This window comes from Falco peregrinus, chromosome 2 (assembly GCF_023634155.1).
Source record: "Falco peregrinus isolate bFalPer1 chromosome 2, bFalPer1.pri, whole genome shotgun sequence".
NCBI lineage: Eukaryota > Metazoa > Chordata > Aves > Falconiformes > Falconidae > Falco > Falco peregrinus.
In genome coordinates this window covers 102,274,684-102,301,408 of record NC_073722.1, presented here as the reverse complement: position 1 = coordinate 102,301,408, position 26,725 = coordinate 102,274,684, and the positions used below count along the sequence as shown (strand labels likewise).

At 45.8% G+C, this 26,725-nt stretch overlaps 1 protein-coding gene across 7 annotated transcripts in view; it reads left to right on the top strand.

The window, feature by feature from the left end:
• AUTS2 (activator of transcription and developmental regulator AUTS2) overlaps positions 1-26,725 on the top strand; it is a 790,137-nt gene that overhangs the window by 676,701 nt on the left and 86,711 nt on the right. The gene's annotated exons all lie outside the window — the stretch shown is intronic.

Sequence of the window (26,725 nt, the reverse complement as noted above, 5' to 3'; positions counted from 1 at the left end):
TATCATAATGGCTCTTGAATAATCAGCACAAGACATAGCACTGGGCTATTGACTATTTAAAGCAAGATCCAGCAAGACAGAGATTGCAGCGGGCTGCATTCGGTGAGGGGTGGGTTTTGTTTGCAATGCCATGTGCTGATTCTCAATGAAGATTTAAAGCAAAGGATGTAAACCAGGAAGCCTTTACATTCCCAATTAAATTTGCTTGCTTCTTACTGTTCATGTTCAATTAAAAAAAAAAGACACGTCTTCCTGGGTTTCTGTGTTCCTTATGGATTTGCCTCATCCTACCTCCATCGTGCTCGTCTCCTGCATCTCACCCCCTCCCTGCTCCTCTCGGCCTCTTTCTCCTCTCGGAGCACTCCACAGTTGGGGGTTGATCTTTCTCTTGTGCCCATTTAACTGGAACTGCTCTCCCTTCTCTCCCCTGAGCTACTTCCTCACCTCAGGTCGCCCCTTAAAAACTACCGATTTGCTTTTCTCTGCTGCCAGTGCTAAATGCTACATTATTACACCTTCCCCTGCTACTTTAAATTTCCAGGTTGTTTTTTTTTTTTTTTGCCCTGTCATTACCAGCCTGCATGAATTTGTACCTTCTTGCTATTAAATTTCAGGGTTTTTTCAGGCTTAACTTTGTCTCCCTGCATAGTTTGCCCTGTCTGGGAGTTACTGACCCAGATGTGTGCAGTAAAGTGTACCAGCTGTGTTAATAGCCACGCAGCCCAGCTCGCCTGGGGATCTCCAAGCACTTTGCAAACAGGAGTTCAGGCTCAGGGTCTCCTGCGAGGGTGAGTGTGTTGGGTTCCAGCTGGATGAGCCAAATGAGGCACGGGCTGTGCTTCATATAAATGTCTTGGTCAGATGGGGTCAGCAGCAGGAATTGAGATGTGCAGGGCTCCCAGCTGCCTGGTGCCTCAGCCAGGGAGCGGAGCTCCTCTTTCTGCTGCTGCAAAGCATTTTGTGGTACTTTCTTCAAAGGATTTGTATGAAACTAAATTGTATTGTATCGGATTAGGGCTCCATAAGTTTACTATTTGCAGTATAGCATACATCTGCTTCCATAGTAATCTCCCCTTGGATGGGATGCACATTTATTCTCTGAGCTGCTTCAACAGGAAAATAAATGTGCCCATATCAGTGTGTTATTGAGGGAGTAAAGGGATGCAGCTGGTCCCAAGCTCATTCAGCAAACCTGCGCTGTGACTTACAACTCTGTTCTGCACACACTGTGCCATTGGCTCTTTGCAGCGCTGCCTATTAATGTAAGGGTTTATAAGTAGGTTCAGTCAGGGCAAGATTCCTGTCTAACACTTGGTGCTTTCCAAACCCTGCGGTAAATCCCCTTCTGAATGGAGCACTGTGCTGGCTTTTCAAGGCCGGGGAGAAGGGAGGATTGAAAGGTTTGCCTTTGCATTCTGCACGGCTCGCCTGACGCAGACATATAAACCACAGGAGGTTTGCGCTTGTGTTTTCCCAGCTCATTTCCCATAGCCTGAGAAGTGATCCCTGAGTGTCAGGTGGCATGAAGGCCACTTTCCATGCAGAGGAAAGCAAAAGAAACCAGTCTGCTCCTCTGTGTGGCTAGCTCTAATTTATCCTTTTAAGTGTTGCTTACACAGAAGTGGAAATGACTGTCCCTCAGTTACCATTTTGGACTCGGGCAGCATCTCCCTGACGCCGAGCTTCGTTTCAGGAACTTTCCGTGTTAGGGCTGAGGAACCTTTCAGAGCTGCTGCGATGGCAGCACTGTCGTTTGCCTCAGTGGAGTTTTGATCTGTTTCCAAAATGTATCGTTCCCCATTCACAGGGGGAAATGAACCGCCAAGGCGGTTCTTCTTGGCAGCTCCCGGCTTCAAAGAGACTACTTCTGCCCGGTAGAGATGCCTGGCCTGGTGGAGATGGCCAAGGGCAGTGAGACGCTGTAAGTAGGCTTCCAGCGAGTGGAGAAGTTCAGTGTTGACAGCCTTGAGGGGGTGAGAGGAGTTGCTTAAAATGCTGTGGGTTTTGTAGCACAAGAGGTTGGGCCCTCTGTTTTGTGGGGGTTGAGCCAAGCAAGGTCAAGCTCGGAATCACAAGGAGCAGAATTTCCATTTCTGTATTTAAATGAAAGCTGAGAGTCCAGCCTGGCCTCGGGAGTCTGGGGGGCTCAGAGGCTTAAAGGAAAAGTGCCAATGTCTTCGGAGTTGTCAGAGAGGTGTACACGAAGTTGCACTTACCTGAGGCGTACTGGTAGCAGGAACGGAGATTGAAGATGCGCTCGCTTTGCAAAGGTTTGGCTAAGTGGGAGACAAAAAATCTGAGAACTTGGAACTTCGGGCATTCATGCTTAGAGGCTTGTTTCTTCTTGCCTGTATGCAGCAGTGTCAATCAGCAGTAAATTCATTAAAGACAGCGGCAATACACTGTGGGAGGCTGAACATGAGTAGGAATTAACCCAAACCACAGGGACGTTATGAAGGAGTTCAGTTAGATTTGTGTTGAGGCTTAAAATGTGGTTATTTTTCAAGTTAAAAAAAAAATAAAAAATCAAACACCCGTGCTGTGAAGTGCTCAGGTGGCTGCAACACCTGTATGCTCCTGAGGAGTCCCAGTAGTCACAGCATGAATATCGCAGTGAAAAACAGGTTGCGAAATCAACATCCAGCATTTCAAGAGGTCTATGAAAAAGGAGACCTGATATGCTAAAGAAAATACAGAAAATACTAGGAAACATCATCTTTTTGTGGCAACGTACTTAAAATACCACTCTGACCCAAGGGGAATGTATAATAGCATTTTAAGACAGTTCTTTGAGAGCAAGCATTGAATTTGCCCTTGTGTATTAGATCAGCAAGTAAACAAATGCTGTTTCTGTGAAATGGGGGTGGCAGAAGATGGTGCAGAGCTGTCAGTAGCCCTGTGGCGTGTGTGAAGGGGATATGAATTCTCCCTGGCTCCTTGCAGCAACCAGATGGTGCCCTGAAGCCTAAAATTTGTTTGCCCTTCCTTTGATTTCCTAGACTCCTTTGCAGGTGTTAGTGATCCTAAATTTACCACTACTCGGTTCTACTGCTTGGTTTACAGGTGAGTCAGACCCCTACCCATGCACCCTTCCACTTGCTCCACAACACAGATCCTGATCAGAATTCGTACTTTTTCCAGCAGCCTGATCTTTACGCTGGCCCCAGCAGGAGCTCCCCACTTTAAATGCGATTAAAACTTTGCAATGCTCTCAACCCAGGGCCAAGTTTTACAGCACCAGCTCCTAAGGGTGCTGTGCAGGAGGGCTGAGGCTATCCTGGCTGGGTGCTGCTGCAAGCCCCACGTGCCCTGGGGGTCCCTGTGTGGCCCTGGCTCCTGTGACAGTGGCAGGCGGTTTGAGGCACCGTCGGGGCTCACGGGAGGGCTCTGCGCTGCCTGGTTTGGCCGTGCATGATGCAAAGTGTTGTTGAACACTCATGGACGTGTCCTTTTTGCCTTCCTGTGCTTTATTTCTCCTGTCTACAATGGAGCGGAGCTTAAGAGTAATGCTCAGCTTTTACCCGGTGATTTTTCATCCGTGGATTTCAGGGCTCTGTAAAGACTGATTGCTGTCTCCCTTTGAGGACAGTGGTGACACCTACGGCCACGTGGAAAGTCAGTGAGAGAGCCCACACGGAAGCAGTAGCTCCTCAGTCCTGAGCCTTGTCACAGGCTGAGCATCGCTGTGACTTGTGATGGCCTCGACTGCCTCTTCCCTGCTCCCATGTTCCCTTGTGTCACTCCACCGTGCTGTGTAAATAACCTGATGGGAAGCAGGCAGACCACCTGCAAGCTGCGGCATGCTGAGCCCTTCTGCTGAGGGGGTAATAAGGCAGAGCAGACATATGAACTTTTAAAAGGCTGCCTGGAAAAAAAGCCAATGGAGGAAAGACAAAAACCCTCCCTCCAATAAATTCCACAATTCATGCTGCCTTAAAAACTTGTAGCGATTAGCCTTTTGTTAAAAATTCCACCTCTTGATCTTCAAAACTCTAGCTAATGATGGAAAAAAAAAAAATCCAAAACCACAGCCCTCTACAGAGTTTTATATAGTTTATAATAAAATAACTTTCCCATGACTTCCATCATAATAGTATTTTTACAAAACCGGCAAGACTGACTTTTGTTGCTGGAGTGGTGTTTTCCCTTTTAATAGGCTACAGCTGAAGCAGGTTCAAAAGGTGAGGGTCTGGGGCAGGGGCAGAAGGAGTTAACTTCTTCACACCCCCGTGGAGTGCCTGGGCCAGCAACAACTTTGGCTTGTCAAGTTGGGAGAATTTCTGCAAATGAACTTTGCAAAGAATTATGCAGGGCTTGGCATTACAGTATTACACACTCGCCTGTTCTCAATCACTCACTGGAACTTATTTTGTAGTTAACCTCCATAAAGGACTGCACAACTGAGCAAAGGCCTGTCACACACACATTATTTAGAAGCCCTTATTATTATTTTATTGCCAGTCCTTGACAGCTGAGGAAAAGCCAAGCGCTTTAATCTTTCTTTCCCTTTAGTTTACAGTGTAAGAGCTGCATGTAAGATGGATTTGATTAATATGTAACAGAGATGCAGTTCTCTGTAAAATGTGCTGTACTTTAGAACCCGGGAAAACAAACTGCATCACAATGGCTTAAATCTCAGTCCATTGTATTATATAGACATCATAAATAATAGAGAGCAGGCAGATATTGCTGCAGGCTTCATCTACATAACACATCTGAGCTCTCTATAATGTGTTCAACTTGTCACTTTTAGTACAGAAGAGAGGCAATAAAGCTAACAGCTGACTAAACCACATCAGCCTTGCTTCCACTTCCAGGGTGGTGAATGCTCATTAAGCAATCTTAGCTGTGACTTTTAAAATCCATAACTCTTACAAATGTAAAAAAGTTGCCACAAAAGATTAAGCGCAAAATACATGTCAAAGCATTAATTTTCTGTGCGCAGATTCCAACCACCACAAACCTCAAATATTTCTCTCTCTTTTGTTTTATATATGTTTTTGGTTAAAACAGATCTTTGTAAAAAATACTTGTTTCCATCTGGGGCAGAAAATACCTATGTGATTGTAGTAAGTGAAGGCAAACTGTATGTCACGGAGCTAGAACAGGCTGCGCTTCTGCAACCCAGCAGGATTTTCACTTGGAGTAAGCGTCGGCACGTCAGCTGAGATGTCGTGGATGAAATGAGTCCCTGGCAAGGTTCAAGTGTGGCATGGTCAAGACCAAGGTGGTCCCTGCCGGGGATTAGGATGGGGGTAGACCCTTCATCGGAGGCAAGGCCAGAAGGATGCTGAGAAACCGGAGGGATGCTGGATTGGCATGTGCTAAAGGTTGGGCACAAAGACCAGGCCAAGGGCCAGGGAGCCAAGCACTGTATCCTGTGAGCTGGTCTAGGAGGGAAGGCAGGAGCAGGAATGGGGTGTATAAAGGATAAACCAACAGCCACGTGCCCGCAGAGCGGCAGTAGCTGGCTGATGGGATTTTGTGGTGCACCCGTGGGACACGCTCAGGGTGCAGGTGTTGACCCCAGTGACTCGCTCTGTGCCCCAGGGACTTTCTGCCCTTCTGATACCAGCTGCCGGATCGGCCCTTGTGGATGCACACGTTATCCGCTCAGGACTCTGGGGGCTGTGCTGGGTGGCAGGGACCCCAGTGGCCATGTCCCCGCGCTCCTGTGCAGAGATCAGACAGGCTGTGGGAGGCAAACCGCCTCCTTGTTCAGTACCCTGAACTCCAGCCAGACAAAAACAAAAAGCAAGTAAAGGTCGGTAAGTAAGCAGTAAGCAGGAAGCAAATATTTAGGAAAGTCAGAGGTGAAGAAATGCAGAAAAAAATTGGCACCGGTTATTGTCTCAGGGGTATGGGCTGGAGGGCCACTGCTGGGATCCAGTGGCCGAGAGGTGCTCTCCCCAGAGCCAGCAAAGGAGAAGGATTTTACCAGTGCCAGGGGTAACCAGGAAAGCCCTCAGACAAGCTGGGCGTTCCCAAGGGTTTTGTCACAATCCAGCTGTGAGAAAGCCCTGACTCGGGCTGGGAGGGCTCCTGCCCCTACCCCCAGCTCCACTGGGCTGTATCATGCGCTGAATCTCCAGGAAAGCGAAGTCTTAAGTGAGAAGTAAGTAACATATAGGCTTTGCTTTGGGTTTTTTTGCACAAAAGAATTTCATCTTGTGACAAAAAAAATTTGCTTCTAATTATGGGGGAAACATTTCAAAGGCAAAAAATGCAACTTGGAAAGCCTAGTTCCCCTTGCCAAGGGTGAGTGCCAAGCTGGCCTGTTCAAAGTCTTTGTTTTTGTAGTGCTGAGACAAAGCCCAGATTTAGAATAGGAAAGAACTGAAAGGAGACCCCCTTTACCTCCAGTTTCCCATCAGATATGAAAAATGGTTTTTTTCAGTAAAATTGGTGGCATTGCATACGATCGGGAACAGAGGTTTCTGCAGGCTAAACCAAAAGGGCTATGAGGGGAGTTGTTGAAAGGCTGCAGGGTGGAAATAACATGGGGAGTTTCTTCCAGCGTGGCTGAGAAGCCGATCCAGCTTTTCCACCTTCCCATCGCATCCCCGTGGCCCCTCGTTAATTGTGTGTAATATACAGGAGGGCATGGGCACCAGCATCCTTTCCAAAGGAGGGTACAGAATTGAACAGGCAGCTTTATGTCTTATTAACGCCCCCTATTCTGGAAATCATGCAATTTCAATGTCTTGTCTTTTACATCTTAAAGCAAAACATTAATACCTGAGGCTGATTATTCTTGAATTCTTCAAGTGTGCTGTAGTCCCCTCCTCCCCCCTAATGGCACCTGGGACTCTCAGAGGGTGTGATGCTGTCGCACAAAATGTCTTTAAAAATCTTTCACTCCAGGCTGACATCCCCACAGGATGCATTTTAGCAGTTTCAGAAGCTTTTCTTTCCCATGGGGGTTATTAAATGTCTGTCTTGCGTATGGACCAGTATTTGCAGCATTCATTTCAGATTTAAATCGGTTTTAAAGTTCAGTGTTAGGTTGTAAAGAAAAGGCAATATTATTTAGAGGCTGTGGTCATGGGAGCAAAATTGGGAATGATGTGACAGCTAGGAGCCCTTGAAGAAACAGAGGTGATGAAAGGGAAAGGGCTGTCCCAGCAGTGTCATTCTACTACAGAGGAAAATGATAAAAATGCCGTCCTGTCGGCCAGTTACATTTGGGCACAGTGCCAGAGAAGGCAGTGTGAGGCACTGGTCTGTACTGGCCATACAGCCAGAGAAGGAATGGGGCTATACAGTCTGGTAGGTCAAGTATGTCTTTCATGCCTAAGATTAAAAAAAAAAAAAAATTTTTTTTTTTGGTAGATAGAAGCCAGTTCTTTTACTGGCACATAAATATAACCTTATTTTTCTTCTTTCTTTCCACTCTATAAGTGCATATCATGCTACTGAGGGTGTTGAAGGAGGGTTGGTTTATTGGCTGGAAAGAAACTGGAGTAGAAAGAAATTTGGAGGAGGAGGAGGTGGACAAAAACTGGAAGATACAGAACCAATGTGCTCTTCTGTAAAAGAAGGTATTCATTGAAATTCTCCAGTTTCTTCAGGATATGTCTATATTTCAGTGTCTTGCCATATGTTGGAATGACAGCGACGTTTACCCTTAATATTTTTCAAAGCACTTCAATGTTAAAATGATAGATAGACTTCACACATGCTCTCAACACACTGCGTTAGTGCGAACACGGAGGATATAGAGGCTGAGCGAGTCTGTTAGTCCTTTTTTTTCCCTCGTTGCTCCGCGCTTGTATTCTTATCTTTGCCATCCCTTGTATCCCAGTGTGCATTCGTGAGCACTGATGCTATGCAATGAAGATGTTCAGGTTGGTTTGTGTGTTTGTTTTCTGTTTTCCCACTGTTTGCCACAGGGATTAGATTTGAACCCGTCCCGCAGTGGTGCGGGGAGCGGAGCCTTCAAACCCACACACCACTTCGCTTACCTCTCCTTTGGAGGCCGTCCAGAAAGAGCGTGTTACAACGGACACACCAAGGGAAGAACAAAGCCGGTTAGCTTTCCCATCGGCAGCGTAATTGATGTGTTAGGGTTGGTACAAGATTAGCCTGACTGTAACATTTAAATAGCCTGTCTACAGATCAGTTACATTTGAAAGAGCCTCGAAGGGGAAGCGCGCCAAGAGATTTTTTATTTATTTTCTTGTTTGTCGGGGCTGGCTAGCAGTTCTGCAGGAAGATCAGAATCAGCCTTCGATGTTGCACGCCTGATACCTGGCTTACCCTCCTCTTTATTACTATTGATCTGAAAGAGAAAATGTTTTAGCAATTCTGGACAGCTAATCAGTGTCATGTGATTCCCATCTACGCGCTCTGGCGAAGGACAGTGTGTGGGAGCGTGTCTGTGCTCTGCCTGCTGGGGGATAAATAGAAGCCTTCAGTCTCCCAGGCTGTCAATCCAGCAGCTTTCACTAAGTGGTACCTTCCAGCCGAACACACAGCACTGCTGTCTGGAGGCAGAGCGAAACAAGCTTCTCAGCATCCGTTGTACGAGGGTGCTGTCTCTCGGCTTCCCGGAGGCTCCTGGCAGAGCCATTTTTACACTGGGCAGTGCAACAAACCGCCTGCAAATAAAGCGACTCGCAAACAGCAGTGATGGGGGAAAAAATGGTGCCATAACATTTGCGAGTGAATAATGTTGCTGGGCCGAATGGGATCCGACAGGAATCTTAGCTCAGCAGCAGCTACTGAACTCTTTACGGCGCAGCCAGATGGCCTGGTGCAACAACAGCCTTTCAGAATTAATAACTGCTTCTCTGGAGGGAGAGGTTCGTTCAGGAACCGTTTCACATTTCGGCAGGAGTTTTTGGGTTGGGTTTTTTTTTTTTTCCTGGTGCTTTCTGGCCGCTTTGCTCTGGGTGAGATGTCAGCTGTGCTCAAAGGGGGTTTAAAAAAAAGGAAATATTTTCTGTCTCCCTCTCCACTTTCTTCTCTTCCCCCACTCTCCCTCTGTGCTGCCTTCCCTCTGCCTTTGGCTTCAAATATTGCAGCTTTTAATCTAGAAATTATGGTAACTTGTATGTGCATTTTGAGAGTATATCATTGCTGCAGTTAATTAACAGTTATTAGCGTTAGCGTACTGTGCTGTATTATATGTCACAAATCATCGAGTCTCCCTGTGCAGTTACAGCAATTAAGAACTCCATCACACCTTCTGTATAGTCATTTGGTTCTCTTCCAGGTCTTTTCAAAACTGGAAATTGCTAATCAAATCATTTCTGCTCTGTGCCTCGGTATCGTTTATTCCATTCCTAATGATGTGCGACTTTTTTTTCTTTGGCCGTTAACAGAGGCATCCATGCGTCTAACCCATTTCACACCACCGTCATGCTTTAGAGAGGCGATAATGAACTTGCAGGAGGAAGTGTAAGCTTTGGTGGTTCTCCCCCCGCCACTTCTTCTTTTTCCTTTTTTTTTTTTTTTCCTTTTTTTTCCTTTTTTTTTTTTTTAAATCCAATGTCTTTCCTGCTGTTGGGTGATTGAATTTTGAAACTGTAAAATGCATTGACAGACTTACAAACCCAACTTGCCAGAGCTGTAGCTATCACAGTTTAGCTTCAATTCAGAGCTCAGTGAGATTCCTGCCTGATCAATTTGTCATCCCTCTAAATGGAAACTAATTACTTCCCAGGGAAAGATTGCAGGCAAATATCACCCTTTGCATCAGCAGCCTTCTGCAGTGAGGTGGAAGCAAAGTCCAAAGGGTTTTAACTAAGAGAGGATAGCAGAAACCACTTTTCTTACCCCTTCCCTTGGTGCTGTCAGGTTTATTTTGTTCATGCTCTCAGTAAAATCGCCTTCGCATTTGTTGGGTTGTATGTCAAGGGCAAATTTTGCTTTTCAGGTCAGTTGCATGTGGATGTCATGATCCTGACAAGGATGTTTGATGTCACCCAAATACTAAGTCCTTTCTCTGACCCAGAGATTGACGATTCTGTACATGCCAAAGCCCAAGACACCCTGCCATGTGTTTCTGTGGCTGCTACAGCTTTCCTTGGAGCGTTCCAGCAGCATCCGTGCCATGGCTGAGTGCGCTGCGCTGCACCACAGTGCTGGGAGCACCTGGGAAAACTTTGTCACAGAGTCATAGTCCTGGACAGAAATAGTCCTAGGCATTGTATATCAGAGAGAAGCCATCCTGGGAGCTGTTAGGAACACTATTGGTGAGGGTGGTTGTTATCTTGCCCGCGAGCAGCAGCTCTGAGCCTTTGGTTATCTCGTGACCGCTCGGCCATCCTGCCTTTGCACACCAAATAACCATAATCAAGGAACCCAGGCATCTGCTTCTTGATCCAGCTCATCCATTGACTTCTCTTTGCCTTGACATGTTCTTCTGTAAAATATATATTTGGTATAACTTGACCCTCATCACAAGATTTTCTGAGGATTGTACAGTGTTAACAAGACACATGGGAAGGGTGTGGGTGCAAAGCAATAGCTATTCTTGGCTACAGGCAGGAAGAGCTCAGTTAAAAAACCAAAAGCGTCTCCCAGAGCTGATTACTTGCTTCAGGATGTAGGTGCACCTCTACTCGCCTCCCTTGCGCTGGCCACCTCCATAAGCAGCATTGGCCACCACAGCCTCAGCCGCCTTGGTCTTCTGCTTTTGGCTCTCCAAATATTATCGTAGGTTTGTCAGACAACACAACTGATATTAAGGCTGAATTTCCTAATTTCACTCTCTTTGGTTTACTTCAGTGGTAGTTACACAGCCATAAATGTTGTGACAGTTTTGTAGAAAGACACATTCTAGAATAAAGCCAAACTGAACATGGTGAACCTTCCTGATGGTGAGGGGACAGCTTTTAGGAAGAAAAGTCTATGGAAAGCTTTAAAGACAATGTTGACATCCTTGGCTTAAGAAATCTCACAGCCACCAGCAGCAGAAAGCCGAGTTCAGGTCCAAAGGAGTGTCCCAGCGTGCTCGGTCTGATGTCATTCCCTAGAAACCTGCCTGTGGCTTTTCTCAGAGGCATTTGCTCTGTTGCAGTAGGACTGTTCTCGTGCTGTGAGAACATACCCAGATCTCCTTGTGACAGCGTCACAGGCCACAGCACGTACCGGGGGAGGGCCAGGAGCGGTCCTGGGCGTGCGAGATGTAGGAGATGGCAGGGGCTCCCAGGGAGGTCCATGTTGTGGGGTGGATGAGCGTGCGGCTGAGGCTTAAGGCAAAGTGAGCAGAGGGCTGGGGGAACCCTGCGAAGTGACTTCCTCCCACAGCTGACGTACCCACACAGCTTCTGATGGCCACGTGCTTGGAGCTGCTTACAAACTGAACATGGCTCAGCCGGTGGTCCCGCCTGCTCTCAGAGATGATCCTCCTCTTGGTGTGCTTTTTGGGATGTGCAAATACAATGGGGTCGTAGTCCGTGGCAGAGGTCTTAGATGCAGATTATAATCGATCATTCCATTTGTAAGATAGTAATTTGCCACTCTGCAGAAAGGTGTTAGTTCATTCTGTGCGTTGCTGAAATCAGGGTGGGATTTGAGTCAGCCTTGTCTGACAGTTTCCTCCTCAGGTTAATTCTTTGAGATGTGAGAGGGCTGGGACTTGCATCCAGAAAGTTTTTTGTGTCATATAAACAGCTGGAAGTGCAGGGAGGAAAAAGAGGTTTAGCTAAATGATGGACTTCACATGGGTGGAGATTACAAGTGCTGGGGACCCTCTACTGCTTGGGGAACTGCTTGGCTGACAATGAGCTCATTTTTATCTCAGAAATGTAATGTCGTGAAGAGCCAGAGGCTTCTCTGGTTTTCACTTATTTTTCTAGTGAACCATCACAGCTGGGAAGGAAACTTAAGGGGGTTCTTGGCTTTCCTCCCACAGCCCCCCTCTTCAAAAAAACCTCACATGCATCTCTAGTGTAAAACTTGGGGTCTGTGTCGCTATCAGTCAGTTTACCCAGAAAACTGTGCCAAGATGATCTGCAGTAACTTTTGCAGCAACATGCTGTGACTGAGTACCTGGTCCCACTGGCTCCAGTAACATGTTGGATATTTGAATTGTTCACAGGTTTTTGCAAAAAACTATGTTTAATCATAAGTTGCTAGTAGCTCTTTGCTTGACTGCTTTGTCTGATTCTTGCTGCTCTTCAGGCTATGCTTCAGGTGGGTTTTCTTGCCCAGACTAGAGGGTAGTCACTCCAGTAGGCAGCCCGTGGGGGGGCAGGAGATGCTGGTTCTGAAGGACCCTGTCCCACGTGCTCATACATGCCCTACATTGGCAACTCCTACCCTAAGTCATGCATTTTTGTTGTATCTCTCTAGACGTTTTGCCCTGAGGGAACACATCAGTTCAAAGGGCAGGACAGGTTTCACCTCTCTCTGCATGTGTGCCATGCTTGGCGCCTGTTCCAGGCAAGAGAGATCAGGTGTTGTTTTCCAGAATATTTTCCAGGTTGGTCAAGCCATTTTCAAAAATACATGCCTCCTTCCTAGAAGGACGTTGCTAGCCCAGCACAACCCATCCTGAAATAACTTTTGAGAGCCAAACTTGATCATAAACCAAACCCTCAGAAATATTTGGGCTAGCATCTGCTTTTCCTCTGAGGTATTACATCCAGGAGCTGTGGAAGTACCTGGGTGCTCTTCCTGCAGAGGGACAGTCCCTTGCAAGTTGGTGCTTTAAAAATTAGCTATGAAGGTACTGAGAAAATCAACAATAGAAACCTCTTAATGTTTGATTTAGGGCTAGTGTAAGGTGTAAATTGAAAAAAGGTCATTAAGACAATGCTGCCTTTATGGACACTTGTGTTTCAGTTTGAGTGACTTTGGTCTAGCTTGGGTCAAGTGGGCACAGAATTCTGCTAAATGGAAATCTGCTGCTCCTTAGAAAACTAAGTGTGTCCTCACAGCTTTTTCTGATGCTTTAAATACAGCAGTTTAACAGCAAATTAAGCAATGCCATACATTCAAGCTAGCTAAACAGGCTTAAATGGCAATCAGATTCCCTTCGCTGTGTTGTGAGCTGGATGGTCATTAAAGGCCTGGCTTTGCTTTCTGTTTACAAGCCTAAGCCACCTATAGCATTTCAGTTGCTAAAATTGGATGTAGCTTCAAAGAGGATACTGTTAATGAGCTGAGCAGCTGTACGGTGCGTTTCTTGTAGCTGGGATATTTCTGCAGATACACAGGTATTTGGAACACACAGCCTGAGCCAACTGAAATGCAGGCTTGCTCTGAAACCCCAGATGTAGCACAGCGGGATTGCCGGGGCACATGTGTGACTGCACCTTTGACTTGCCCGTCTTCGGAGACGTGTACAATAAGCTTTACCGCAACTGTGTGTGGGGGTCAGGATTTCCTTCGCCCCGTATTTCATACAGCCTTTTATAAAAACAAACTATTGTATCTTTATTCCTAAGTCTACTTGGGTTGTTTGTCACATGGTTTGACCTATGCCTCAGCTTCTGTAAAGCCTGGAGAGGTGTCAACTTCAGATTTTCTGCGCAGCCCAATACAGAAGCTAGGTACAGAAAGGTGAGAGATGGCCAAGGTTTGGTGGCCATCTGATAAGAGCACTGCTATTATTGGTCATTTATGTGCAGTGTGGTTGTACAGGCAGGCGTCAGGTATCATTTCTAAACATACAGAAAGGAGCGGTCCGTGCCCAGACATCCTTGCGAAGTTAACTGAGAAAACGAGACAGCAGAAGGAAGGGAAGGATTAGCTGGTTTGTCCATTTACACGTAGGGGGATCGCATCTCAGGGGGATTTCATATCACAGCAGAAATCTGTAGAGGATTGTACCATAGGCGTATATTGGTGTTTTAACCTCAAAAGATCATTCTTCTTGTCTGTGTGCAGTTCAGTGATGTCCGATGTGGATATTGCTCATAGCTCATGGGAGCATTGGTTCAGATGGAGGGAGGGGGGCTGTACACCGTGGATGGCCTTTGCAATGCTCCGCTTCAAAGCTGGTCTCCCACCACGGTGCTGATCTGCAGGCTGGGTTTGTAATTCAGCAGCCTTCCTTCAGTGAAGGTCTCATGATTTTCTTCTTTTCCAAAAGATGAAGAAAACATCTGGTAATTTGAGAATTGCTTTGTGAAAGAGAGCGAGGAGCTGCTCCTCCTCACCATGGTATCACTGTTATCTGTTTAGATTAACTCGTCCTTTGAAGGTAGTAGATGAGGTTGCCAACAACAGTTAAAAAACATTATTTTTTTTTAAAGTGTTGGGCTTCCCGGGCCCTTCTCAGATCAGGAAATGAGATTAAAATCAGTTGCTGAAAAGCTACTGTGTTTATTTGACTACGGCAGAGTGCGGCAGCTCAGGCCACCTCATTAGAGAAGGGGATTTGGGCAGCCCGGTGTTGTGTTTCCAGGTTGATAAAACGCGTTGTCTGACAGCAAGCTCAGTGCGGCTCCAACTGTATGCTCTGGCACATATTTTCTGCCTCAGTGGTTCTTCTCGGTAGGATAGCCAGCCTCTGCCTTTCTGTTTGACGTTTTGGCTAATAATTACTTGAAAAATCATCCACTATTATTTAAAAATTGCTACATGAAGTACTAGTCCGTCTTTGCATCATGACAGCAAGAGGCCAATGAAGTAACGGGTGTTCAACCAGACGAAGCTCACTTCATAAAGCATTGCCCAGGGTGCACTGCAGGATGACTTGAAATAATTAGCCTCTGGAGGTTGGAAACCTATGCTGTAAATCCCAGCGCTCCGAGTGAGGATAGTTTTTTATCACTGTCCTTGACAGAAAAATTGTAACATCACAGCTTGCTCTGCCTCTGACATAATAAACTTACAGCGGTGCTTTTCAGAATGCTGTACTTACACCTCCATCTGCCCCCCGCCCCCCTCACACAGCCCTTTCTGGTGGGCTGGTCGCTGTGCTGGTGGAAGTTCCCTTTGGGCCTTAAAGCATCACATAGGCATGTAATAGCTTTCAGATTCCTGGCTTCCAGAATCGGGCCCTCTGGATTCGACAGATCTCCACCGATGCAGTAGCTGTGACCTTACAGAGTGGCAAGATCCCTACGTCACTGAAGGCGCTGAGAAGCTCGTCCACAGCGGTGCCGTTTTTCGGCAAAGGTTGCCTGCGCTGGGGCTTGCGCTCCTGTACGTACGTACACAGAGGCTCCATCAGCACGGATCTCTCGGATGTTGTTAGCACCTTGGCGTTTAATGCTGAAATTCAGAGCGGAACATGCTTGCACAGATACGTGGGCAAATTGTCCTGTATATCAGGAGTGTCTTGTAAATGATAATGAACAGATGCCTTGTACGCACTACACAATAAGCCACTTGAAGTTGTCATCAGTTGTTTATAGATGTTATTAATATTAATAATTTAAAACTCATTTCCATATGAAACCACATTAGGCTTGTCTACACTGCATCCCGTTACCTGCAGAAGCTGGGAAGCCATGGCAGTGTGCCCGAGCTAACACGTCCTGCTGAGAAAATGCTGCCTTTGTTCGTGTCTGAGCGGCGCGGCGCGGAGCCGTACGGATGTGGCAGGGCATTTGCTGTTCACTCCTGCACCCGTTCACAGCACAATGGACTGCAGTGATCAGGCCCAGGGACTGCTTTAAATGTTACACCAAGTTGAATGTCTGCTCAACAAGGGGCAGTTGTTCGGTGGTAAAGGTGCTCTTCAAATATGGGAGAGGAGGTTCAGCGCCCTGGGGATCTTTCCTTTGCAGAAGATGTTAAAGGCACCAGGTCCGTCTTGCTAGGGAACTGGGAGAAAAAATGCATAGTAAAAATGTGCCTGGCTTCGGAAATCTAAAGTTTAATCTCCTCTAATTTAGGCGAAGTTGAAATCTTGGTGTTCTGCGTATGTGGAAAGCAGGAGTTTAACTCAAAATGCAACATTTTCTAAAGCTTTTAGCACTGACCTGCATCTTCTTCCAAGGAATTTAATGGCAATAAACCTGCTTGTGTCTATGGAAGATGCAGGCCAACGCCAAACATGTTTAAAATGCCATGTAAAATGTTCCTTTCACTCCTCTGCTTGCAGCTGGGGGGGCTCTCCAGTGAAGAGGGGTTCCCATGGGACCGGGCAGCATGGCACCCAGCTCTCGTTCCACGTGTCCTGCCAGGGTGTCTGTGTGGTACAGGAAGATCTTCGGGGGTAACTTCAAGCCTCGAACGGAGGTTCCCAGACCTGTTTCTTCAGGGCTTGGGTACGCTGAAGTCACATCCTCAACAATCACTGCGTTTGAATCCAATTTTGTGTGGTTTAATATACAACATGCTCTGTCGAGGCTGGGTACAATTATCAGTATTTATTCCCAGAAGCCTGGGGAGCTTTTTGTCAAAAGACAAAGCAGCAAAAGTTCCACGGTATGCAAAATACAGACCTTTGTATTGCAAGTGAAATATTTAGATAGGAATCATTACTGAGTCCTTTTTACGGCAACCTTGCCAGAGAAAGAGAGAGGGAGGGCTGGGAAAGAAAACACAAAGGAGGTAATAATATCTGATTAGCCAAGCAGCTGAAGAACTGATGGGGAATTGTGAAGCCTATCAAGGCATCATGACTTTCTGTGTGAGTGACATTCTGCAGCAGGAAGCAGCTACCAGCTGAGGAACTGCTCTTGAATATTACCCTTAGGACTTGTCTTTTATTGGTAACCTTGCGGTATCCTTTGCTGGAGTTGTGTGTTTCTGAGAATTCGGTGACTTGTCTACAAGGCTTAATTGACAGCTCTCGTCACGGTACCAGCTGGGTCGGATTCATCCCGAGCGCAGTGGCAGGGAAGTCGGTGGCCTCGCGTGGTGAATGGATATTTTGCAGCTGTCCTCTGTCATTCTGTGTCTTTTCGAAGCTGAGACTGTTGCAGTGGTGTCTGCCATGTATGCGTTCTGTGAAGTTATACAGTAGTATTTTCTGGATGCATTGCCCAGTTTAACATTATGCCTGTGGTATCTAGCCATCTTTATGCTGGTGCAATGCCATCATTTGCGAGGGGGGGGGGATCACTTATAATTTAAAGCACTATACCAGAGAGAAGACTCAGTCCCATTATAGTATTTTTTTTTTTTTTGAGATATACTGAAAAGCAATAAGAAGCCTCAGGTACTTTGGTTTTGTCATTGGAGGGGGCTGGAAGGAGACTTGGCCGTACCTTGTTGGCTGTAGCTGTTGCTCTGTATTTCCCCCGTTTTAATGTCATCCTTCAGGGTTCTGACGTTTGCAGGTTCCTTTTTCCCCCTCCTTAAGGTTTAATGTGGACGTAAGGGTTTGTTTTACCTTCCTTAGAGCATCAACATACCAGCAATCGAGGTACAGAGCAGCAGTTTGTTCCTTCCTCGGATCTTTCCCTAAAGTGGAACAGGGATGAGGCAGCACTGCCTTGTCGGGGCTGTAGGCCAGCAGAGATGTTATCCACAGGAATTTGCACATTCCCTTTCTTAGTGCTACGCTCCTTCTTCAAAAGCAGTTCCTCATTTAACTAATAAAGGCCTGTTTTCCTCACATTGGAGCATAGAGGAATCCAGCTGAATTTTGTAATAAAACAGCTTTCAAGAGAGAAAAATAACATAAATGTTCTTATCACGTGCCTTAGGACTTGGAAATGCAAATGTGAACTTGATGTACCTACAATAAGATTACATTCTAGCTCTACTATATTTATTTTCATTTCTAAAATCTGTGAAACATCCTAGATCTGTACTTCCTAATTTTACACTTGCAGGTAGGATCCAGTTTGGAGCACAATATAGAATAGGTGAGCCGTAAGAAATAGGACTCCAGCTTCCCGGAGCTGGGGGAATTGGCTATACCAACTTAATCCGAGTCTACCTCCCACGGAGAGGATGTAGGAATGAAATGAAAAGTATATGTAAAGTTTTGTGTATTTATTATTTTAAAAAAATACTTTTCATGGGTAAAATCTGCCTTTAATGATGCATTCAAACTGTGGTGCTGAGAAGTGCTGCATAGCTAATGCATTGTTTTGTTTTTGTTTATTCTGCAGAAATGATGGAATTTCATTTTTTAGTAAAATTACCAGTGCTCCTCTGTTATTCACAGGTCTTAAAATGCATGACAGGCTGAACTGCTAAGTCCTTGAGGATTTTAATACCAGCTTCTTTGCGAATCTAAACTGGTTTTCCAGCCCACTACTTGGTGGGCCACAGGGGTTTTTTACTGTAGTGTAATACACATTTAAAGCTTCTTATGGATGGCTACGTCTGCAAATAAGCTCAGAAAGTAGAAGAGGAAATGCATTGTGTTATCTGGAGGTGAGCAGGGAGGAGATTATCATAGGAGAAACCTGAACAAGAGGTGTGACAGTTTAACCGGCTGAGGTGCTGACTCTCAGTATATAATAGACACAGGCAATTTCTAAAGGATCATGGAGTTAAGAATCCAGCCTTCACTCATCATTACGAGGGGAGAAACTTCTGGCTCTCGTGCTTGCTTTTTATGAATAGCGAAGGTGGGAAATACCAAGTAGTAAAGGACTGTGTATATTTAATTTGCATGTAACATTAGGGTTTATTTTGTTTGCTCTTTCATTTCACCTGTGAACGCTTTTAGGAAATGAATGCAATGCATTAGCCTGGATTCCGTTGGGCAATGAATGTCTTCGTATATGTAATGTGCAAGTCTAAGACAGGGACTGTCTTTTTATTTTAGACATCCAGAATCCAAGTTCATAACTAAGGCTCTTAGGCAATGCAAGAACATAAAAAAGCAATACTGGAATTTCTCATTTGTAATTTTTTAAAGGAAATTTATAGACCTAAAGTCTATATGCAAGGCTGACATAAGGGGAATTTGGTTTTCCATCAGGGTCTCTAATTGATCTCCTTGCCGTTCTCATATATCACGTTGCTTTCCTGTGCTCACGTGACTTCCAGATTTGCTCTAAAATAAAGGAGATCAAAATCATCCTTTATATGATTTAAATTCCCTTATCATACTCACTAAAACAAGTTGACGGATGAAAAGTCTTCCAGAAGTGCAAGCAGGCCCTACGTTCCCGTGCAGCCTCACGCAGCTCCGTGCACAGCGTGTGCCCTTGGCACGCCGGACGTATTTCTTGTGTACAATATTTATATTTCATCCTGAACTAGGGCACTAAAAATGATTTAGTGAAATTCACAGCTTTTGAAAGATAGTACCATACCAGAGGATGTGCTTGAAAGTTTCTGAAAATATTTATACATGCATACATTTAAATAAGGATGGATTTGCAACGTAATGCAACTTAACTAGCACTTGCCGTTACTGGGCAGGTCTCCCAGGTGTCTGAAGGCACCGTCTGTGTTCCCAGAAGTCCACAGAGCCCTTCTCAAGGGGTGTGAGTTGTGTTATTGATTGCATATGTGTGTCGTGGGAATTGATGCAACACTGAAAAGCTCTTTTAAAATATCAGCATGGTACAAACATTTTATATACCTTTACGTTCAGCTTTTTATTTGTTTGTGTGTTTGAAGGCTCACCGGTGCCTAGTGTGCTGTAGGGATGAGTGGCAGAGGAACTTGACCTCGGAGCCTTGGACACCTGGGGCAGTTGGGAAGGGATGGGGAGAGAGCAGGGCTTGCCAGCCATGGGATGTGCCAGGGCAATGCGACAGGGACATTGTATTCTCTGAAATTTGGCTTAGGGAGAGGAGTCTGGCTTCGTGAGCAAATCCCACGGTGGGAGCGTTTCTTTTAACTCTGCAGCTGACGCTGGCAGCCGTGAGTTTGTAGCGAGCTGCAGCCTCATTAGCACTGCTGACGAGGCTGGGAGCGGGCGGTGCAGGGCTGCCGTAACCTTGCCACGGACAGGGGTTGACCTCATAGTGTCCTGGACATCTGGGACGGGGATCATGGCACTGCCGGAGAATTTGTAATTGTCTGACAGCAGCCACGTAGAAGATATTGGGTGAATGATTATTAATTAGAAAGATTTAATCTCATCTGGTCTTCAGTAGGACGTCAGGAGTACAGCTCCACTGTCATTAGTTACATGGTTTAAGAGGCTGATTATGCGTCGCCTTCTCTGTCTGATACCCAAGTTGCTGCTGCTTTTTGAGTGACTTTGGAGTGATCTCATCAGGTCCTGAGAGGTGCTGAGCTTTCTCCCTCCAGCCTGGATTCAAGAGCACAGTGTGGTGCTTGGATGCTGCCCTGGGCCAGGCAGCTCGCACTCTCCAGGGAGGTCCCACCGCAGTTTGGAGCTGCTGTAGCTGTAGCGTGGTCAAAAGCAAGGTGTGTGCAAAAGCCCAGGAGCAAAGCTACCGCTGTGGTACTTTTGCCCTAGGCAGGTGCACAAAGAATCAGAAGTTTCTTGCTGAGTGTTTATTCCTCCAAGCTCTATCTTGCAGATGCAGGTAAACCAAATCCCTTCTTTCATCTGCTTGTCCAAACAGGAGCTATTAAAGAGCTGTCTGGTGTTTTACGGAATTCCAGTGTAATTCCAAATCTACTGCAGACGTGCTGCATCCTCTCAGAAGAGTTTTATCCAGTGTTTTAATGTTGCTTTTCACCCACGTGTGATCTATTTGTCACATATAAAATACAGAAAAAAGTTTATAATTCTATACACATAAACACACAGATGCATACCGACACAGACCTAAAGGCGCAAACCTAAACCAACTGCGTCTCTGCTTTAGCCTGTTGGAAGTTGTTGAACTTCTATATAAAATCAGTCACAGATCTGCAATTTTATGCTTTATCATTTTTGTTACATGTATGAGGGAAATTATAAACCTTGTAATTTCTCTCTGACTATATAAAAAGCTTTAGATAGCATCAAGACATGGAAGTAATACAAAATAAGATGCCTTGATAAATTAATGAACAAGATCTAACGTAGACACCGTACACCTCAGTGGCGTGAAAAGAGAAAAATTCAACCTCAAATGGTAGGATTACAATGGGGGGGGGGGGGGGGGATACTTACGAGGATGAGGGCTTGGTAAGGTAAAGCAAAGCAAAATACGCTGTAAATACATCAGACCTCATTCCCACCTTATTTTAAAATCCATGGGAAGTGGAAGGTGGTGTGTGGCAGCGGGATTCCTGCCTTCAGGCACCTGCAGGGCTGTGTGCCGGGGCTGAGGTCTGACCCCAGCCACGGCGTTTGAAAAGACCGGGTTATTTTTTTCCAGTCCTCCTATGGGATATTTAAGACTAATATAGGAATATTTAAATATGCTGAGCGTAAGGCCTGTAGCACTGCCGAGAGCTGCGCTAGGCCTGTAGAGCCGTGTCCTCCTGCTGAAGCCACGAACGTGCCAATGCTCCAAAGGCACGTGCGTGCGGCGGGGTGGGATGCGCCGTCACTGCCTGTGCGTTCTGCTTCATCTCCTCTCTCCAAATGCAGTGCCAATATTTGGAGACCAAGCATTTAAAACTGGTGTCTAATCGAATTCAGGGGTTTTTGCATAAAATAAATCACCAGGTCAAAGCTACTGGGCAAATGAGGACATATCTTTGGTTCTTCAAAGTATGGATTGTACTTTACTGGTTCTTTAAAGCATGGTAGTGTTGTAGGTACCTGGCACTTCTGTTGTGTCCAGAATCTTTGTGTTAGACTGGGGCTAGGGTGTTCGGCGTCCCAGTGAGATGGTTAAATCTGGACCTAAGAGCTGGACTCTGAGCACCAAGCTTTAAGTAGTTGACTTAAAGAAATGATGTAATGACCATAATAAATAATGATCAACACCCCACGCTTTCCTGGTACTCCCCATTCTCAAAGCCAGGATGTTTAGTTGGAGACCATTCGTGAGGCGATGGGCCAGGGAAAGGTACAGGAGAATCCCCAAACACATCTTTTCCAGCCTTTGCTCTGCAGTGTTCGTACTCCTGCCAGTGGGTGTAATTGCCTCTGGGATAGATGGTTGGAGATGGTTGGGAGATGTCGTGCAGCCGGGTGCTGGGGGCAGCCACCTGGCACGCCGAGCACCAGCCATGCTGGGTCGCATCCTGGCCACCAACAGCAGCCTCAGGACGTGTGTGGTGCTGGCGGCAATGCCTGCGCTCTGCTGGGAAGACAGGCCGTCCTCGGTGCGGACGGGAGGAGCCTCTATACACATGATGCAAACAGAGGAGCAGAAGGTGTTTGGGGAACAGGGAGCGGGGGTTGGTTAAGCGTGGGGTGAAGGCAGGCGGCGGCTGGGCTGGTGCAGCACTGCACGTCTCAGCTGACCCTCAGCCTGTTTTAATTTGGCTTTCTGTTCCACAAGCAGTTATACATGTGCTTAATGCAAAACGTTTTGCCAGGTTTATGTGGTGAGGCTTTTCCTGTGCTTAAATTTAACATATGTGTTTCTAGCGCAAGGCCCGCAGAGTAATTGCAGCTGCAGGTTTTTTAGAAAGTAATGTTGAAAAGTTATCTGCCTACCGATGGCAATTGAGTTTCTCAGCTCAAACTCCACCTTTAATTGGCAAAGTTTTCCTTTACAGCCACATTTTAAAACACCATATTATTTAATCATAAAGCAATTTACCCTGTTTGTATTTGTGGCTCTTTGACCGTCATTCCCTGTGACGGGCTAATTGCTGAAAAGCAAATAGGTGCTTCCTCCCATAAAACCAAATATTGGAGTGGACAGTGTGAACTGCACATGTGAACGAGCAAAAGGGAAAAATGTTTTCAGATACCTGCAATATCTCCTGAAGGTGTTATGGTTGGTGGAGGTGCAGGGGAAGAGAGAAAGGAAGGAGAGAATTTAATTGATTTGCTTTTGCACCCTTGGTCTAAACCTGGGAGTAAACTGAGGATACGTTATCAGGTTATACAAAAATCCTCAGGCCCCCAGTTTTACTCATCTGCACAATTGCACTGGTGCGCTGAAAACCATACATGCAGCGAAGCTTATTCTGTGAAGGCTCAACTGCCAAAAATAAACCTCATTGGGATTCCTGAGATGGCTGCTGTCAAGGAAAGTCAAATTTGGAGCTTTAAGCATGCGAACAGTGTCATTTTTAAAAGTCTGTTCACCAAGGAGATAAATAGGGATTAGCCTCACAAGCTGCTTTAACTCCCCTACATCCCAGCGTGTGCTGGGGAGAGAACGTAAACGGCACTGGTGACAGGAGCTTGGATGGGAGCTTGTCCAGTTGCCCAAAGCCGGGGCAGTGCCGCCACGGGAGCAGGCGAGGACACTGTCCGCAGCAAAGAAACCCTGGCTGTGCGTCGGCTGCTTGCAGCCGTCTTGTTCCCTACCCAGCTGTACCTTCCGCAGCGGGGCCTCCTGAGCCGTTTCGCCGAGTCTGGCCGTGCTCAGGTTTACTGGAGGGCAGACTGGGACAGGAAAGTTGTGTCGGGTGGGTTACGGCACCCTCAGCCCCACAGGGGTTGTGCCGTAGCCACCGTACCGACTGTAGCAGGCTGAGAGCTAAGAACTGCCTTGCACCCGTTATCATGTGCCAGCTGAAAAGGCAAAACCAGACCAACCAACCCAGTAAATGGCCATGTAATGTATTGTTTTCCGGATATTCTTCATGTTTCTTTTAAGTCCTGTCAGTTGAAGAACTCTGTGTCTTCATAGGCACTTTTGTCATACTGAACATGCAGATGCCTCTTTATTTCTTTCACCATAATTCCTTTCACCATATTTTTCTCAAAGTTTCCTTTATGGGTGTAAACCATGAATTTTTGGTATAGTTTTTGGGTAAACTGTTTGAGCCTGAGAGAGCTCTGTCTGAAAACGCTTCATCAGAGATGCTAAATCAACAGCAGCCTTTTGCCACTGCGAACAATTGCCAGGTACATCCTGAAGGCAGTTCCTTCCTCTTGCGTGGTTCCAACAACATCATTAAAAAAAAATCTTGTCCTTTGTACTTCCTCCCCCCTCCATACATGCACATATCTTGTAGTGAATTCATTTTTCAGTCCTGACTTTGTGCAAACACAATGTTGTGCTGCAAGCATTAAAAGGCAATTTAGTACTCAAAGGATTAAAAGCTCATGTTAAATTGAAGACTACACTTGGCATAAACATTAAAAATTGACAGAACACCCTACACATTAACTGCACCAGGGCTCCATAATTAGCATTTAAAAGTAAAACATCATTTCCTTACTGTTTCCTACTTACTCATTTATAATACATTTATTATAATATGGATGTGAATATGAGGCTTTCCACTATTGTCAGTTAGTAAATAAAAAAAAAAAAACCTGCTCCTGTTAGAAACATGGGCCTATACACAAGGAATCGGGGATGAATGGTTTGTTAATCCAAATCTCAAATGCATGATGAATCAGCAGTGACTAACTAACCTCATTCTAGGTCTAATTCTCTTATGTGAGCATCCACAGAGAAAGCTCAGGGGCTCGGCAGGGCTGGGTTTCATTGTCTAGCATTGGCGAAGGGAACGCAGGATAAACTCTACTTGTCGGGATTTTGATGTATTGTGTTGGGTCTAGGGTTGTGCAATGTGGGGAAATAGATATATGGTTCATCCTGTAATGTGGAAAATTCGTTGCGGATTGAAATATGAATGCAAAAGAGAAAGAATGAGAAAGCCAATCTCATTAGGGAAGCCGAAAAGAGAGACTATCAAATGTTAAAGGGATAGTACTTTATTGACTTGTTTTAGTTTTGGATGAGCTAGTGTTTTGCTCATGCATACTAATGCAGACCTTTTTTTGTCATTAAAAATGGAAGGTAAGATGGCCAAGTGCTGACTCTGCCAGGTTCCAGCATACTCCCGTGTTTGAGTTGAATCATGCCCCGTGTCTGCACGGGCGCGGTATTGCCCGTATTACATCTGGCTTAAGGCTTTCTTCCCGTTCCACATCCCCTAAAACCGCTTTCCTGCACTTCCAACAAATCTATCAAGCTTCAGCCAAACCTTTTCTTTCAACGGATCCGTAGCTCTAGCACACTGGGGGAATTTTAATTAGGCTGCTTAGATCATCCTGGGTGTCATTTGATCAAGATTACAATTTACACCAAAAAATATCTCCACATCCAGACATGGGTCAGCAAGCAAAGGTTCTTTTTCCCCAGCACAAAAGGAGATATTCACTTGGCTGGTCAAGGCAACCACCTTCAATTGTGTCTGGCTTTCCACGAGTGTCATGTGTCGGATCAAACCCTGCCCCACTTGCACGGGGTGGGTTGCGGATGCCCCGTGTTCAGAGCAATGGGGCAGGAGCCAGCTGCCCCGCTTCTGCAGAAACCTGTCACCCTTACTCATATCTAGCAACATGGCAACCTGCAAACAGTCTTGAAAAAGCTTCCCCATTACCTCTGCACAGCTTGCTGACATGATAAACTTCTTTTTGTTCCTGCTCTGAAACCTCACGTCGTATCCTGTGTCCTCCAGGGTCACTGCTGTGTGGAAGACAAGACCACATTTTGTTCAGCCTCTGTGAAATGCAATTAGAAGCCCCTCCACAGTCAGCGGGAGCTTAAGTTAAAAGGCGAGAGAGGGGAAAAAAGGGACCTCCCCGCTGTCCAGCAGTGTGTTGACTTTGAAGTCCTGGGCCATCTTTTGTCCCCCCCCAGAGAGCCTTTAATCAGGACCTTTGCCTTGTCATTCGGGGAGGGGGGCACCTGACACAGTTGGTGGGGTTGTCCCTCTGTGTGCCAGGAAGAAAAGTCTTTGTCAGAAATTTCCACTGACCCAAGCACTTTGTTTCTTTGTCTCGCCCAGACGACTGTTTGAACTAAAAAGAAGACAAAACCTCTCGTATGCGCTAACAGTATTTTAATGGGGAGCCAGGGTGACTTCTTGCGAGCTCTCCTGCCAGGTCCAAGGCAGGGATGAGGCTTTTGGTCTGAAGAGCTCTTAAAATAAACCCGGTTCAGGCGGCTTTTTATAGCCTTCTCCTCGGGGCACGTCCTGGGTGAGGCTCACGCGGTAATACTGCAACACACTGCTAAGTAGAAGGACTTAATTAGCATGTCATGTAAGAGTCTATAGACAGAGAAGCTCAACTTGGTAGTGACCAACATGGTTTTTGTTGTTTGCATAGTAGCAATTTATCAATCAGCCAAACCTCCTTAAATAAGTGCCCACAAAACCCAAGCGTCGTAAGCGTTATATCCATTTTACAGAACAGGGAGGCAGTGGCGCAGTGGTGTTGGGGTGCCCGCAGCCCGGCCGCACTGGTGATGCGCGGCCCCGGGGCGGCTGCTTGCCTCCTCACTGCCAGGGCGGAGATGATGCTGGGCTAAGCGGGAATGATTTATGCTCTGTTTTCTCTAGCGTTTTACAGGTGAGCACAACGCTCCGCTGAAATGCTCAGAATTATATTAAAATTCAGGTTGCCGGTGTTTTACTCAGGAAAAATCCACTCAAGCTACTTTTTAAAGAAAATTTTATTTATCTGTTACAATCTCACTTTGCTATTGAAATATGTACAGCTGGACTCATAACTATGACTTTTATTCCTCAGGTAGAGGCATAAAACAGTACTCAGTGCTTTTTAAATGCTATAAAATATTTCTAAAATAGCTCTTCCACCCCAGTTAAACAAACATTATCTCCTTATCCATTTTTCCATTCACATTTTGATATGCGGCAGCTTCTTCCCTACATTAAATCAGTTCCTCTTTAGAAAAAGTGAATTATTAAAAAAAGGGGGGGGGGGGGGGGGGGAAGAATAGATTTTATAGGAACAAATAGATTAATAACTAACTGTGATAAGATCCAGCAGCCTTTCTTAGAGGTGTGTGTGGAGTAGAACATCTAGCTGTATTATCAAAACAGGTTAAAGTTTTATCATGACTCTCATGTATTATATTAGATTCTCAAAGCACACCTTCTCCAG